General features: G+C 41.3%; 1 protein-coding gene across 1 annotated transcript in view; it reads left to right on the top strand.

The window, feature by feature from the left end:
* G3BP2 (G3BP stress granule assembly factor 2) overlaps nucleotides 1-16,102 on the top strand; it is a 76,821-nt gene that overhangs the window by 25,728 nt on the left and 34,991 nt on the right. The gene's annotated exons all lie outside the window — the stretch shown is intronic.

Raw genomic sequence — 16,102 nt, 5'->3', positions numbered from 1 at the left:
TTGGCGGGCCTGCTAGGGCCTGCAGTCACACAGCCTTCCGTCCTGAGGACCTCAATGATGCTTGTCTTGCCTTCCCAAGAATGTCGTGCTTCCTGTAGGTATGAGGCCTGTTTTGCTGAGTCCCTGAAGTGTTGATTAGTTTTCACAGGTCCCTTCCCAGACAATCATATCCTGTTTTGTTTTATTTTTTTCCCAGTCCCACCAGTCGATGTCCCCCACCTTCACTGACAGAGTCTTCTGGGAACTGGGCCTTGAGCCATAGGGCCATTCTCCTGGACATTCATTAGGTCTTGATTGTTATCCCTTCTTCTGTGTCCTCCTGCCACAATTTCCTTCATGCCTTTTTTACTTCATCCTCAAAATTACTGAAAATCCCCCCAACTGTTGTTTCTGGATGTGGCACCTCACACTTCAGCTCTTCCTCTCATCTTAAATCCTGGAACTTGGTGAGGTATAAACGTATACTTACCTCAGAAGTAGATTTTTTTTCAATCATTGATTTTATTAGGATTCTTTTCATTATTTATTTTCAACTGTGTATCATATGTAAAGTCAGAGGGCCTAATTTTACTAGTGTTCCATAAAGTCAGGCAAGCACTCCTTTGACATATGTGCTAGCTAAAGTTGCACGTAAAATATTTTCAAGCACTCACCTTGATCATATTGCTGCGTAGGAAAATGCCTTCAGGTGACTTTCACCCCATGCCATAGTCCACACTTAAATTGGTGTGCTATTTGGTGAGGTCTTCTACAGTTACTCTCTTTAGTAGTGTTATTTTATTCTTTTTCTCCCCCCAGTTTTATTGATATATAAGTGATACATAATATTCTGTAAGTTTAAGGTATACAGTGTGAGCATTTGATATAACTCTTTGGTATTAATAGGGGGACTCTCTTTCCTTCTCTTCCTCTTCTTTCTCTCTCCCTCCCATTCTTTTTTTTTTTAAGATTTTATCTATTTATTTGTCAGAGAGAGAGAGAGAGCACAAGCAGAGGGGAACAGCAGGCAGAGGGAGAAGCAGGCTCCCCTGTGAGCAGGGGGTCCCATGTGGGACTCGATCCCAGGACCTCGGGATCATGACCTGAGCTGAAGTCAGACGCTTAACTGACTGAGCCACCCCGGCGCCCCATCTCTCCCTCCCATTCTAATTGATTCATTAACTAGATAATTATTGAACACCTGGAGAAGCAGGCCAGTAAATGAAGAGATGAAGCAGGTGGTGGTAAAGGCTGCCCAAAACTGGAGAGAGGGTGCCCCATGCTGAGGGAGCAGTAGCTACTGATCTTCCCACTGTTCACATGTGGAGTGTGTGTCCAGTGCTGTCAAATCATCATCTTTTTCAAGAAAAGCTGGCCATCTGGATTTTGATATGAAATCTCCCAATTTTAAATATGAAGCATCAATTCAGAGACCTTTTAAACACTGTGAGGGCTAACCAGAACAATTGTGAGCTGGATCTGGCCTACAGGCTCCCAGGTTGCAATCTCTGCTCTCCAGAAACTTCTCAAAGTCCCTCCATTTTCCCTGATACTTTGTGCCTTTATGGCTCTTCTTTTTGTTTTTCATGTTCCATTATCTGGACTGCCCAATGCCATTCTCTCCATTGATCCAAATCCTAATACTTACCTGATCTTTTTCTTTTTTTTTAAGATTTATTTATTTATTTGGGGGCACCTGGGTGGCTCAGTCGTTAAGCGTCTGCCTTCAGCTCAGGTCATGATCCCAGGGTCTTGGGATCGAGCCCCGCATCGGGCTCCCTGCTCAGCGGGAAGCCTGCTTCTCCTCTCCCACTCCCCCTGCTTGTGTTCCCTCTTTCGCTGTCCCTCTCTCTGTCAAACAAATAAATAAAATCTTAAAAAAAAAAGATTTATTTTTATTTGAAAGAGAGAGCATGAGCAGGAGGGGTAGAGGGAGGGGGAGAGAGAAGATCTGAAGCGGACTCCATGCTCAGCATAGAGCCCAGCATGGGGCTCGAGCTCACGACCCTGAGGCAAAACCAAGAGTCAGGCGCTTAACCAACTTGGCCACCCAGGCGCCCCAACTGTTACCTGATTTTTAAGATCAAATTCAAAGATTGCTATCTGGCATGCTAGGCTTTTCAGCAGCAATAAAGACAGAGCAAGTAGGGGAAGCCAAAATCAGAAATGGGTTCACAGGTAGTCTAGATGCCAAATCCTGTGAGGTCAGCCAAGGCAAGGATCAGGTTCCCAATCTACAAGTCCAGCGAACAGAGAGCCAGAGGACATCAGAGGTTCAGTAAGTCGGGTTAAGAAGCCTGAGCAAGTACTAGGCATAGGACGAAGAACATCAGAATAGAACTTGATAATAGTCACAAGACTTTTTAAATTTTTAAATTTTTAAATTTTACTTTTTGTAAAAGATTTTTATTTATTTATTTGTCAGAGAGAGAAAGAAAGAGAGAGAGAGAGTGCACAAGCAGGGGGAGTGGCAGGCAGAGGGAGAAGCAGACTCCCCACTGAGCAGAGAGCCCGATGTGGGGCTCAATCCCAGGACCCTGGGATCATGACCTGAGCCGAAGGCAGATGCTTAACTGACTGAGCCACCCAGGCATCCAGACAACAGCTTTTTAAAAAAGAATAGAATTCTCTAGTTTTTTTCTTTTTTCCCCCTTTTAAAAAAATTTTGTTTTTTACTAGAATTCCCTAGTTTTTAAAGGGAAAGAAAAAAGGAAGGGCGGGGGCACCTGGCTGGCTCAGTGGGTGGAGCACGGGATGCTTGAATTTGAGCCCCATGTTGTGCATAGAGCTTACTTAAAAGAAAATGTTAGTTGCCATTCTCCCTTTTTTTTTTTATTAAACTCTATGCCCAACGTCCAGCGTGGGGCTCAAACTCACTGACCCCAAGATCAAGAGTCCTGTGCTCCCCCAACTGAGCCAGCCAGGCCCCCTTCAACTAACATTTTTTAAAAGCCTACTGTGTGCTATGTAGATCTGTCTCAAAGTCATACCTGAAGTTCAGAGTAATCAAATAGTTTATTCATGTCATATAACTAATAAATGGCAGAGTGAGAATTTAGATTTTCAATTCTTTGTGGAAACCACTATACCAGTGGTTCTCAGCGTCAGTTGTATATTAGAAGCACCTGAGGAGAGAGAGCGTGTGCGTGTCGTGTGTGTGCACATGCACACATGGGTGTATGTTTAGGCAATGTATCAGTGTGTCCAGATTTTGGTCCCTGGGGAGCTTTAAAAAAATTCAGATGCCTAGGTGGCAGCATTTAAATAGAATCTCTAGGGACGGGACTCGGGCATCAGTGGTTTTCAAAGTTCCCCAGGTGATATCCGTGTGCAGGCAAGGTAGAGAACCATGGAATCCTTCCCACAAATTGACTGCTGCTGAGCTTTGCTCACAGAGAGAAGGGAAGCAGTGAATAATAAACAGGTAGATGTCACGGAGGCCAGTGGAACTCAAGTAGTGTTATTTTAATTAGCTCTTTTTTCAAGTGGAAATATATATCTGTACTCATTCCACAACCAGATAACCCAGTCTGGGAGTCTACGGAATACATAGAGACCAGCCAGTGGAACTAAGCAATGAAGAGTATAAGTAATAGTTCTTCGGGGCTCCTGGCTGGCTAACTTGCTGGAGCATGCGACTCTTGATCTCAAGGTTGTGAGTTCAAGTCCCACATTGGGTATAGAGATTACTTAAAAATAAAATCTTAAAGGTGCGCCTGGGTGGCTCAGTCGTTAAGCATCTGCCTTCGGCTCAGGTCATGATCCCAGGGTCCTGGGAACGAGCCCGCATCGGGCTCCCTGCTCAGCCAGGAGCCTGCTTCTCCCTCTCCCAGTCCCCATGCTTGTGTTCCCTCTCTAGCTGTCTCTCTCTGTGTCAAATAAATAAATAAAATCTTTGGGGCGCCTGGGTGGCTCAGTCGTTAGGCGTCTGCCTTCGGCTCAGGTCATGATCCCAGGTTCCTGGGATCAAGCCCCACATCGGGCTCCCTGCTCGGTGGGAAGCCTGCTTCTCCCTCTCCCACTCCCCCTGCTTGTGTTCCCTCTCTCGCTGTGTCTCTCTCTGTCAAATAAATAAATAAATAAAATATTTTTAAAAAAATAAAAATAAAATCTTAAAAAAATAACAATAGTTCTTCAAATATAGGTTTTGTTTTTGTTTTTTTAAAGTGTACAATTCAGTGGTTGTTGTTTTTTTTTACCATATACACAGAGTTGTGCTACCATCACCACAGTCATTTTTAGAATGTTTTCATCACCTCAAGAAGAAACTCTGTCCCCCTCAGCCATCAACTGCCAGTCCTAACCAACCACTAATGTACTTTCCTTCTCTATAGATTTCCCTGTTCTGGATTCAAATGTTGGTTTTTAACCCAGGTGCTTCATTGATGCAGGACCCATGATGATCTTTGTTGTTGTTGTTTTTATTTATTTATTTATTTTTAAAGATTTTATTTATTTATTTGACAGAGAGAGACAGTGAGAGAGGGAACACAAGCAGGGGGAGTGGGAGAGGGAGAAACAGGCGTCCCGCAGAGCAGGGAGCCCGATGCGGGGCTGGATCCCAGGACACTGGGATCATGACCTGAGCCGAAGGCAGACACTTAACAACTGAGCCACCCAGGCGCCCCTGTTGTTGTTTTTAATTTATTTCTTACTTATGTGCAGGAAAAAAGCATAAACCATAAGTATACAGCTCAGTAAAACTGTGCAAACTCAAGTCACATGTAGCCAGCACCTGGGTTCAAGAAACCAAACCTCCTCAGCATCTTTCAAGCTTCCTGTATGCCTCCCTCCTTCAGGGGTAATCACTCTTCTGACTTCTACAAACATAGGTTCGTTTTGCCTTTTTTAAAACTTTGTACCAATAGAGTTATAGAATATGTCCCTTTTTGTGTCTGCCTTTTTACTCAACATTATGTTTGTGAGTTTCACCCATATTATTGCCCATAGCCATGATGATCTTTTGATGTTAAATTCACCTAGTTTTCTTCAGAACAAGTTACTTGGAAAGGTTCATTGAGACTCCAAAACATTCTTCACATGATTTATTAAATAAGCTACCTCCCTTGCTCAGTATGAAAATAATCCATACCTGAAGGATTTGTTTGGGAATTTTAATTCAGAAGACTGACATTGTTGAAGGCAAATGATACAATTTTGGTCTTGCAGAGCTAGTTGGCCAAGTCATTAAATTTGAGCTAAATAAATTTATGGTTTTTTAGAGATTTAGAGATTTTATTTTTTAGAGATTTTATTTGTAAGTAATCTCTATATCCTACGTGAGGCTTAAACTCACAATCCCAAGATCAAAAGGCTCTTGATCTACTGACTGATCCAGTCAGGCACCCCCTGAACTGAATAAATTTAAATGTTTATAACATTTAACAAACATAAGAGTTTGAATTCCTTATCTAGGTCTTTCTTTCTGGGATTTTTTTCCTGGGATCTTTATTTTGGGAACTGCTTATGATTTTTCCTCTTATTTAAACTTTTTTTTTCCTCTTTCATGTCTAATATCCAGTACGGTAGACCAGCCCCTTTCTTCACCCAAGAATGTCTAAGTATAAGACCAAACATAGAGCTAGGGATGAAGTAGTGGTTTTATACCTACAAGTGTTAGGAAGTGCCTAGTTTCCTTGGCAATTTCTTCTCTCCCTGCACCCTCAAACAGACTAGTGGAATGCTTGCTAAACATGGCAAAGTACTTTGCACAGAAATTTGTCCTCTGGAATTTCTTTTTATGGACGAACAAGATTTGCCCTCCACGATAAAGCAGGAGGAAGGTCTTTGTGGATTAAGCCTTCCCTAATGTATTTGAATGTTCAGGTATCTTATGGCAGCTCTGAAAGTGGGGGGAAGGGTGCAGGTCTCCTGCTGTGGTCTCTTCCCCAAAATAAGCCTCACAGAGTAACTAGGGTATGAGGTCGGTATCTTGGTTTGAGGCCAGCCAGATCAGAAGCATCGATAACAGAGGCTCTGACATTTAAAATACACCCAACAAACATAATAACCAATAAATGTGCTTCTTTCACTAGATAACTACTCCCTTGTGCCCATAAAATTAGCAATGATGTTTTTAGTCCTGATGTTTAGTCAGAAATCCCTAAAAATGATTTGTTTGAAAAACGTATCCCCAAGCAAACAGTCAGGCAGAAACCAATTACTTCTGCAGGTTTCTATGACTTAAGCGTTGCTCCAGCTTCCTCTGTGATTCCCTTAAGATCCCACATTGTACAAGAAAGGTCATCAGACCCCTGACAGTTCCAAGGCGAGAAAAAAGTACTGCTTTTAAATGCTTAAAAACTGTACATTTTCTCAGTTCGCAGAGAAAAATAGAGAGGAAATGTGGAGTTAGTTCACGGAAATTAAGCCCAGCTTTTCCAAGATGTATGTCTTGTCTTTGCTCCTCACAGAAATAAGCGTTCTGTGATGGAAGTGTTTGCACAAATTACTTTTTCTAGGATTTATATACAGTGGGAAAACTTGAAGAAAATTTTTTGTGAAATGCCATTTACTCCCCACGCCTGCCTTCTGAGACGTCATGCCCCACCTTGAACTCGATGTTGTAGTTAGAGCACACAGTTGTACTTCCCGACACAGGTCTCATCACCTTTGCTCTTGCTGTTCTTCTGCCTGGGACAGTGGTTGTAAGCCCTTGCACTTTCGTCCGTGGCTCCTTCTCGCTTCACCTTCCAGACCCCGCTTAGGTGTCACCTCCTGCGTGAATTCGAACCTCTGGTTTGACTTAACTGCCCCTTCTCTGTTCTCACAGCGCCCGGAGCCGATCTCTGTCTTAAACCTTACTCTGTTACAGTGACATTAAAATTCTTCTTGGTATGCATCCCTCCCATCAGCATACACACTCCTTGAAAGCAAGTTATTAATAAAAATGATTAATTATGTGACCCTTCTTTTAGTTTTCTTTCAGAAATCATAATATTACCTCATTTCTAAACTTTAGGTTTAGTTAAATAATCCTTCATGGAAAACATGCAGCTTTGTGAAATGCACATTATCCTTATTTTGTCTACTATTAAATAGAAAGCATTTAAATAAAAAAAAAATTTTATTTTGGGGCACCTGGGTGGCTCAGTCATTAACCGTCTGCCTTTGGCTCAGGTCATGATCCCAGGGTCCTGGGATCGAGTCCTGCATTGGGCTCCCTGCTTCAGCGGGAAGCCTGCTTCTCGCTCTCCCTCTGACCCTGCTTGTGTTCCCTCTCTCGCTGTGTGTCTGTCAAATAAATAAATAAAATCTAAAAAAAAAAAATTATTTTAAAAAGATATTAATTAATTAGAGAGAGGGAGAGGGGCAAGAAGAGAGAGGGAGAGAGAGAGCATCTCAAGCAGAGTCTGCCTGAGATGCTCCCACTCTCCCTCTGCCCCTCCCCGTGCTCAAGCACATGTGTGAGTGCTTTCAATAAATAAATAAATAAATAAAACCTTTAAAAAAAAGAGAAGAACATAGCATTCTTTATACTATAAAGCCTTCATTTTTTTTTTTTTAAGTAAACTCTACCCCTAATGTGAGGCTTAAATTCACAACCTCAAGATCAAGAGTTGCGTGCTCTAACTGAACCAGCCAGGTGCCCCTAAAGCCTTCATCTTAATAAACCAACTTACCTTGATATACATTGAAGAAGAATGTGGTTCAGATCACGGGTTTTTTTTTTTTTTTTTTTAAGATTTTTATTTATTCATTTGACAGAGAGATAGAGAGAGAGTACAAGTAGGCAGAGTGGCAGGCAAAGGGAGAAGGAGAAGCAGGTTCTCCGCTGAGCAGGGAGCCCGACGCGGGGCTGATCCCAGGATCCTGGGATCATGACCTGAGCCGAAGGCAGAGACTAACCGACTGAGCCACCCAGGCACCCCCAGATCGTGGGTTTTTAACCCTTTAGGACATAGATGCATTTAGAAGACAATGAAATACAGACTTTTTCAGAAAAAAAAAAAAAAGACATATACAATTGACCCTTGAACAACACGGTTTAAACTGCACAGATCCACTTATATTCAGATTTTTTCAATAAATACAGTACAGTACTATAAAGGTATTTCTTCTTCCTTAATGATTTTTTTTTTTAAAGATTTTATTTATTTATTTGAGAGAGAGAGAATGAGAGAGAGAGCACATGAGAGGGGGGAGGGTCAGAGGGAGAAGCAGACTCCCTGCCGAGCAGGGAGCCCGATGTGGGACTTGATCCAGGGACTCCAGGATCATGACCTGAGCCGAAGGCAGTCGCTCAACCAACTGAGCCACCCAGGCGCCCCTTCCTTAATGATTTTTAAATAACATTTTCTTTTCTCTGGCTTACTTTATTGTAAGAATATAGTATAGAATTCATATAACATACAACATATGTATTAATCTACTGTTGATGTTACTAGTGAGGCTTCCAGTCAACAGTAGGCTATTAGTAGTTAAGTTTTCAGGGAGTCAAACGTTATATGCAGATTTTTGACTGCATGCAAGTAAGCACCCCAATCCCCATGTTGTTCAAGGGTCAACTATACACACATAGGTACAAAATGTGCATGGTTTCACGAACATCCTCTATCTCCATCCCCTGAAAATGTGCATAGACCTCAGGTTAAAAACTGGTTTAGAACAACATATAAGGAAATACATTAAGGAAAATCATAAAGGAAATAAATAGATCTGAAACTCTAACAATTCTTAGGAGCGCTTTTTTTTTTTTTTAAATCTTTTCCTAACTCTGCTTATAGAAAAGCCCCAAACTCTTTTATAATTCTTTTACTTAATGGGCTGAAAGTTCCTTGGGTTTTCTACAGCTCTTGGTTGCTTAGAGAAAAAACCTCTGCTTCCAACATTATTGCCCCTGTGAACACACTTTATCTGGGACTACTTTCTTGTGTGCAAAAGGTCTTTGGTCACTAACTTTCAGTTGTCTTTCCCTTTTCAGGTCACCACAAGAACTTGGGTAATTTGGGACCATGGCTCTGGTGTTAGAGATCAGGCCTGGGATCCTTGAAGCCCAGCTAGATGTGGGAATGTAACTGGGAGCTGCTGTTTTGAGCCAGCTTGTAGGAGCCAGGAATGTTCTTCCACGGCCCGGCTCACCCAGAGAGTGTGAGTCAACAAGGCATAGGTCAGAGTGGCAATCCTGAATAAGAGAGGTAGAGATATTTTTAAAAGCCAGGCATCTGGTCTGACCAGAAGGATAGGACAAATCTTGATTCTGAGGAGGATTCTTGCCTTCGTCATAAACCTCATATATGCCTCCTGCTGAGGTAAAGCCTAGAGAAGTATTCTGCTGCCATGGGGCCAGAATCCAGAGGTTAGCTAGCCTAGAACCTGCAAGGAAATGGTTACACCTGGAAACCCATGGGTGGAAAATAAGGCCTGTTGCTGACACTCAGTGTTTTGCTCTCAACTGGGCAATGTAGAAGAAAGCCAAAATGCTTTCAGTGAGTATCAAGGGTATAATTTTTTATGATGATCTTTTTCCAATCAGAAGAAATTTCACAACTTCTTTCCTGTCTTTTAAGTTTTTGGTCTGTATGATGAACGCCTTGTAGTTTGCATACAGTTGGGTTTTTTACTACCTGGAATAGTTTTGTTTTTTTTCTTCCTTCCTTCCTTCCTTCCTTCCTTTCTTTCTTTCATTCTTTCTGATTTTATTTTTTTAAAAATAATCTCTACACCCAATGTGTGGGCTTGAATTTAATAACCCTGAGATCAAGAGTCACATGCTCCACCGAGTGAGCCAGCCAGGTGCCCCACTACCTGGAACAGTTTTATAGCCTGGTTGCTAGAAGAGACTTGGTGAAAACAAATTTGCTTTTAAAGGTACTGTATGCTTTTCCTGCTCCTGAATTTGACTGTCTTTTTAAGACAAAGACTCATGGCATGGTTTCTCTGTACTACCAAATCACATATTTGACCCAAGAGGAGAATGGAGAGTGGAGGGATGGAGAGTAGACCTAGGCTAATGTCTGTTTATGATTTTATGACCCCGCCGTGCTGAGGTCCCCCAATATTGAAGGTCTGCCTCAGTTTTATAATAGGAATCAGACCTATATACCGTCTATGTTAGAAACTGTGCTAAACACCATGATTAATCCTGCCAACAACCCTAACGCTGGCTGTTTATCCCTGAAGAAACTAAAGGTCAAAAAAGTGAACTAACCTGACCAGTATCAAAACACCGATTAGTGAAGGGGTGCTTCTGTGGCTTGATCGAAGAGCATGTAACTCTTGATCTCCAGGTGGTGAGTTCGAGCCCCACATTGGATGGAGAGATTACTTAAACAAACAAACAAACAACAAAAACTAGTTAGTGAAGAAAATGGAATTTCATCCCTTTTTTCCCCACTCCTATATTTAAGTGGAGGATTGCCCCTCAGCCTCCCTCCTCTCCCACAACAAGGAAATCTGGCTCAGGTACACTGGTTGACACTGAGTTAATCCATTAGAGACTGATTAATAACCCACCAGAATACTATTTCACAAAGGGGGATATGCCTTTTCAATAAATAGATTATCTGCTGAGCAGGGCCCCTCCTCTGGGTCAGAGTGCTTGGTGAGCATTAAGAGGGGAGAACTGGATGACCTCAAGGCATCTCATATCCAGACTATAAGGCTTGAAAAAGTAAACACACCGTGTAACCCAGTAATGACTAGAATATTCGTGTCTGCCAAATATAATCTACCCTGGACAGTGCAAGATAAATACTGGTGAAATTTTGCCTCCTTCCAAAGTCATCACTTTTTGGACTTCAGGCAACTCAGGGCAGATGACTCTTCCTTTATTTACATTATATTTAGTTGTACTTCCCAGGATTACTGTATCTTTTAGATCACTCAGCCCGAGGTGATTTTAGCTGTCATCATAGCTTCATGAGCATTGGATAGAATCTGTTAGAATTTACAAACCATTAATCAGATGGGTTACTTTTGTAATCCCGTAACCTAATTCTTCGGGTTGATTTTTTTTTTAAGTTTATTTATTTATTTATTTTGGAATCTCTACACCCAACGTGAGGCTCGAACTCACCACCTAGAGATCAAGAGTCACACGCTCTTCCGACTGAAATCAACTTTGGGGTGATTTTTGATGAGATCTTCATCTCTAAATTCTGACGAAGTGACCTCCTTCAAGTCTGCAGCCTTTTTTCTCCCAAGCTGGTAGCATTTAGAATCTCCCCTGCTTGAAGACTTTAATAGTATGATCAAAACCAGTTAGGTAGCTAACACCTACCACCTACTGCAGGCAGTCATATTGTTACATTGTATACTTAGCAAATGGGTAGGTCACCCAAATGTTTTACGCACCTTTCTGGATGGGTGACGTATTTTGACACAATGATCAAATGGAGAAGAAGAACATTTCTTTAGACCCCAACCTGTCCCAGGCTTACAAGGATAATGGATGGAAAGATTTCAGGGGAAATTAACGTTTGATTCTTTCTTCAGGCTATAATAGCCTTTCTTCTATTCTGTTCTAAAAGGAATGGATTCATCCTACTCCTGGGAGCGGGTTTCTCTTTGCATCAGAAAGCTTTGCAAAGGAGCCAGCTGCACCAAGAGAGCCCTGAAATTCCCAAGTAACTTGTTTTCCATCAGGAAGCCTTGCTCCAAGGCTGCGGAGGTTCATCATTTAAGAGTGGAATGTGGTATAGTGGCAGGAACCCCGGGAGATTCTGGGGTCTCTTTCTAAATTGGCCACTTTTAGCGTTGCACAGCTTGCCTACTTTGTGAATTGCTTGTGAAACTGAAATGAATTGTGTTTGAAAGTGTTTTGAAAACTGTGAAATGCTATACAAATGTAAGTTTTACTTCCAAGCAAATCAATGAGCATTCATGGAAGAAGGAATCAGTTGAAAGCAATTGGTGCCTATGCTTTTTAAAGCACCAAACATTCAGTGCTTATGTTTATTGAGCATTTACCCATGGGCCAGACATGGTTGTAGATGTTTTACATCTAATCTTCACAGTACTCTAATAAGATAAATATTATTGTTCCCATTTTACAGATGAGAAACTCTGAAGCATAGAAAAGTTAAGCATCCCACCTGAAGTAAAATACCTAGGTAATATACCTAACAAGTGTTGAAGTGAAGCTAGGATGGAAATCCAGGCAGCCTGGCCCCAAAGCCCAGACTATGCTGCTGGCATCCTAATCCTTACTAACTGAATTGGTTGCTAGCCCAAGACATTTGTTATGCCTGTCTCAAAAGGTTAAATGTCATGTAAGTGTTGGAATGCTAAAATTGTGATGAGTAAAGATACTTTGCAAGAAAAACAAGTATCCTTTCAGGATTTGGATTTGACCCCCAGTGCCTAGTCTTCATATTTTGGAGTCCTATGGGGGCCTTGAAACATGCATGAAAAGTCATCTCTTACATACCTACTTCCTCAGCAAAATGGTGATAATGCGTTTTAAGATCCGGTTAGGTTGGGGTGCCTGGGTGGCTCAGTCGGTTAAGAACCTGCTTTCAGCTCAGGTCATGATCTCTGGGTCCTGGGATCTAGTCCCACGTTGGGTTCCCTACTCAGCAGGGAATCTGCTTCTCCCTCTCTCTCTCTGCCTGCTGCAGCCCCTGCTTGTTCTCTATCCCTCTCTCTGACAAATAAATAAATAAAATCTTTAATATAAAAAAAAAAATCAAACATTTAGAGTAGTTTACTCTTGCCAGACATGTTAAACGGTGATAGAGACTAGAAATTTCTACTCATTAGTCACTTCCATTCTTGTTTTCTAGACTACAGCCTATGATTTTTGGATATTTAAGATGCCTCCAGTTTTAATTTTTTTAATTTATTTTTTTATTTTTAAGATGCCTCCAGTTTTTAAATGGTGATAAATAAATAACATCACAATGAACTTATTTTTTTTTAAGATTTTATTTTTAACTAATCTCTATACCCAATGTGGGGCTTGAACTCACAACCCTGAGATGAAGAGTCACATGCTCCACCAACTGAGCCAGCTAGGCATCCCCATAGCGAACTTATTGGTGCATATCCTAAGAGGGCTGTATACCTAGAAGTGGAGTTATTGGCTTAAAAAGTGCAAACATTTAAAAGTTTTTGATATATCTTGCCAAATTACTTTTTTTAAAGGATGAATTAACATTTACTTCCAACAGAAATGTACAAAGGGGCTTGGTTTTGCATATTGGATGTTTTCATTTACAAATATTTACATTTATTTATGGTTTGCCCTTGTTTCATTTTGACAGCTCTTCATATGTGTTTAATGCTATGCACTTTTTTCTATGAATTGGACTTCCTTTGCATGTTTTCTGATTAGGTTTTTTTTTTTTTAAAGATTTTATTTATTTATTTGAGAGAGTGAGCAAGTGAGAGAGCACGAGCTGGGGAGGAGCAGAGGGAGAGGGAGAAGCAGACGCCTTGCTGAGCAAGGAGCCTGATGCAGGGCTCAATCCACGGACTCCCGGATCATGACTTGAGCCAAAGGCAGATGTTTAACCAACTGAGCCACCCAGGTGCCCCTTGATTAGGTTTTCATATTGATTTCTTATCAAATTTTATTAGTCCTTTGACTCAAATTTATGACAGCAGTGTACCAGTACATAGCTTATATTTATTTTGGTTATATCCTCATAATTTTCTTTATAATTGATTCTCCTGCCTCTAAGCTTAAAAAGTTATTCCTCATCTATGTAACCATTGGGAAAAAAAACATTAAGCAGACCTATGTACTAACATAAAAGGATGCCCAAATTATATTGTTAAGAAAAAAGTAGGGGCGCCTGGGTGGCTCAGTCGTTAAGCGTCTGCCTTCGGCTCAGGTCATGATCCCAGGGTCCTGGGATCGAGCCCCACATCGGGCTCCCTGCTCCGCGGGACGCCTGTTTCTCCCTCTCCCTCTCCCCCTGCTTGTGATCCTGCCCTCACTGTGTCTCTCTCTGTCAAATAAATAAATAAAATCTTTAAAAAAAAAAAAAGAAAAAGTAGTATCCTGCAAAACACTGTTTAATTATGACCCCATTTCTCTCCATCTATCTTTATATATATATATATATATCTCATACATACACACACATTTATTCATTAATTATTTTTGAATGTCTCCTTTGTGGCAGAGATACATCTTTGAACAAAACAGACTAAATTTGAGCCCTTATGAAACTAGAGTTTATTGGGGAGGCCAACAATTTTTAAAAACCCACCAAATGATACATGTCAGGCAGTGAGAAGTGCTAGGAACAGAAATAGAACAGGGTGAGAGATGGAGAGTGAAGGGTTTCCTCTTGATTCAGTGCTCAGAGAAGACCTATGGTGGCATTCAGTTCAGTCAGAAAGTATTAAATGAAGTAACTAGTATATTATTTTATATAAGAGTATGGATAGAGCTACCTGGTTGGCTCAGTTGGTTAAGTGTCCGACTCTTTTTTTTTTAAAGATTTTATTTATTTGACAGAGAGAAAGACAGCCAGAGAGGAAACACAAGCAGGGGCAGTGGGAGAGGGAGAAGCAGGCTTCCCGCGGAGCAGGGAGCCCGATGCGGGGCTCGATCCCAGGACCCTGGGACCATGACCTGAGCCGAAGGCAGACGCTTAACGACTGAGCCACCCAGGTGCCCGTTCTTTTTTTTTTTTTAAGATTTTTAAGTAATCTCTACACCCAACGTGGGGCTTGAACTGACAACCCCGACATCAAGAGTTGTATGCTTCACTGACTGAGCCAGCCAGGCGCCCCAGTCAGTGGTTTTTAAAGTGTGGTTAGGAGAGGAGCAATAGATTCATCACCTGGGAACTTGTTAGAAACGCAAATTCTCAGGCCTCAACACAGACTTGATGAATCAGAAACCCTGGGAGTCGGGCTTGGCAATCTGTGTTTTAACAAGCACTCCAGGTGATTCTGATGTAGGTTAATTTCTGAGAACCATTGCTCTAGAGAAACTTTTGTACCTATGCACTAGGATCCATTTCGGGAAGAATAACAGTGGTTGTGAATAAGAACCCCAAACTGGAAACAATCAAAATATCAATCAGTAGTAGAGGAGGTAAATCCTGACAATTAATACAGTGAGAGTATTCTACAACTTGTGGTTCTAAGGGCATGGAGTGTGATCGCAGACTGCTAGTGTTTAATTCCTAGCTTCACCCAACAGTAGCTGTCTGACCTTGGCAAGTTATTTGATCTCTCTAAACTTCAGCTTCCTCATTTGTAAAATGGGCATAAAATAGTAACTACTCTATAGGGTTATTGTTATGCTTAAACAATTACATAAAGTAATTTGAAGAGTGCCTGGTACGGAAGTATTAGATTTAAAGGGCAATCTTCATGTAATATGTTATGCTTCAAAGGAAAAAAAAAAAACACGTCAAAGTTCATTTCATAAAAGTTATGGTCTTCTCAAATATTTTTCATGTAACAAAATGATTAAGCAAACTAAGGTAAAAACAGTGTAGTTTTTGCCAGTGCCTCTGTAAACCTCGGGTTTCACATGTGGAAAATACCTTAAAATTGCTCTTAAAACTGATGAAATGTCTATTCCCACGTTATGTTTGGTACATGGGCATATAATAAATGTGTTCTTTCCTTTTCTAATTGCCCTTTCATTTCTTTCATCATTTTCTCAGCCCTTCCTTCCAAAAATGCCTCTGCTGTCTTGATATCCTTTTGAGAAACATTGCCAGAACTAAGGTGCAAAGTGGCTTCCTTGACTGTAAGGAGATTTGGCTTTTTCCATGAATCAAGGTCACGAGAGTCAGTGTCTAGTGTTTTCCCAGCTATGCCCTGGGGCCAAGTCTGGGCCTAGATCTAGGACAGGGCTGTAATCCTGATATCTCCTGGGATTTCAGCCTTTTAGCGGCCTTAGTATGTAAAACGCTTAGTGTGTATTTAGCAACACCTAAATACACAGCAGGCACACAAAGAAAGAGATTCTTTCCCCCCTCTTTGCAGGCCGCATCGTATTTTTCTACATCCCAGGGCCTAGCACCTAGTAGGTTCCGTAACATATATTGCTTTGAACGGTTAGGGTGAATTTGACCTTCTCGGTGGAGTTTAATACCTCCGTTTCCTAGGATGGGTTAATAAACAATATAGGTTGAGTTTGGGGTGCAAACAGCTGAAACCACTGGCTGCATTTTATGGTCTAGAGCAGCAACCTGCAGACACCTAGTTC

This window comes from Halichoerus grypus, chromosome 3 (assembly GCF_964656455.1).
Source record: "Halichoerus grypus chromosome 3, mHalGry1.hap1.1, whole genome shotgun sequence".
Lineage (NCBI taxonomy): Eukaryota > Metazoa > Chordata > Mammalia > Carnivora > Phocidae > Halichoerus > Halichoerus grypus.
This window is presented reverse-complemented; position numbering and strand designations above follow the sequence as displayed.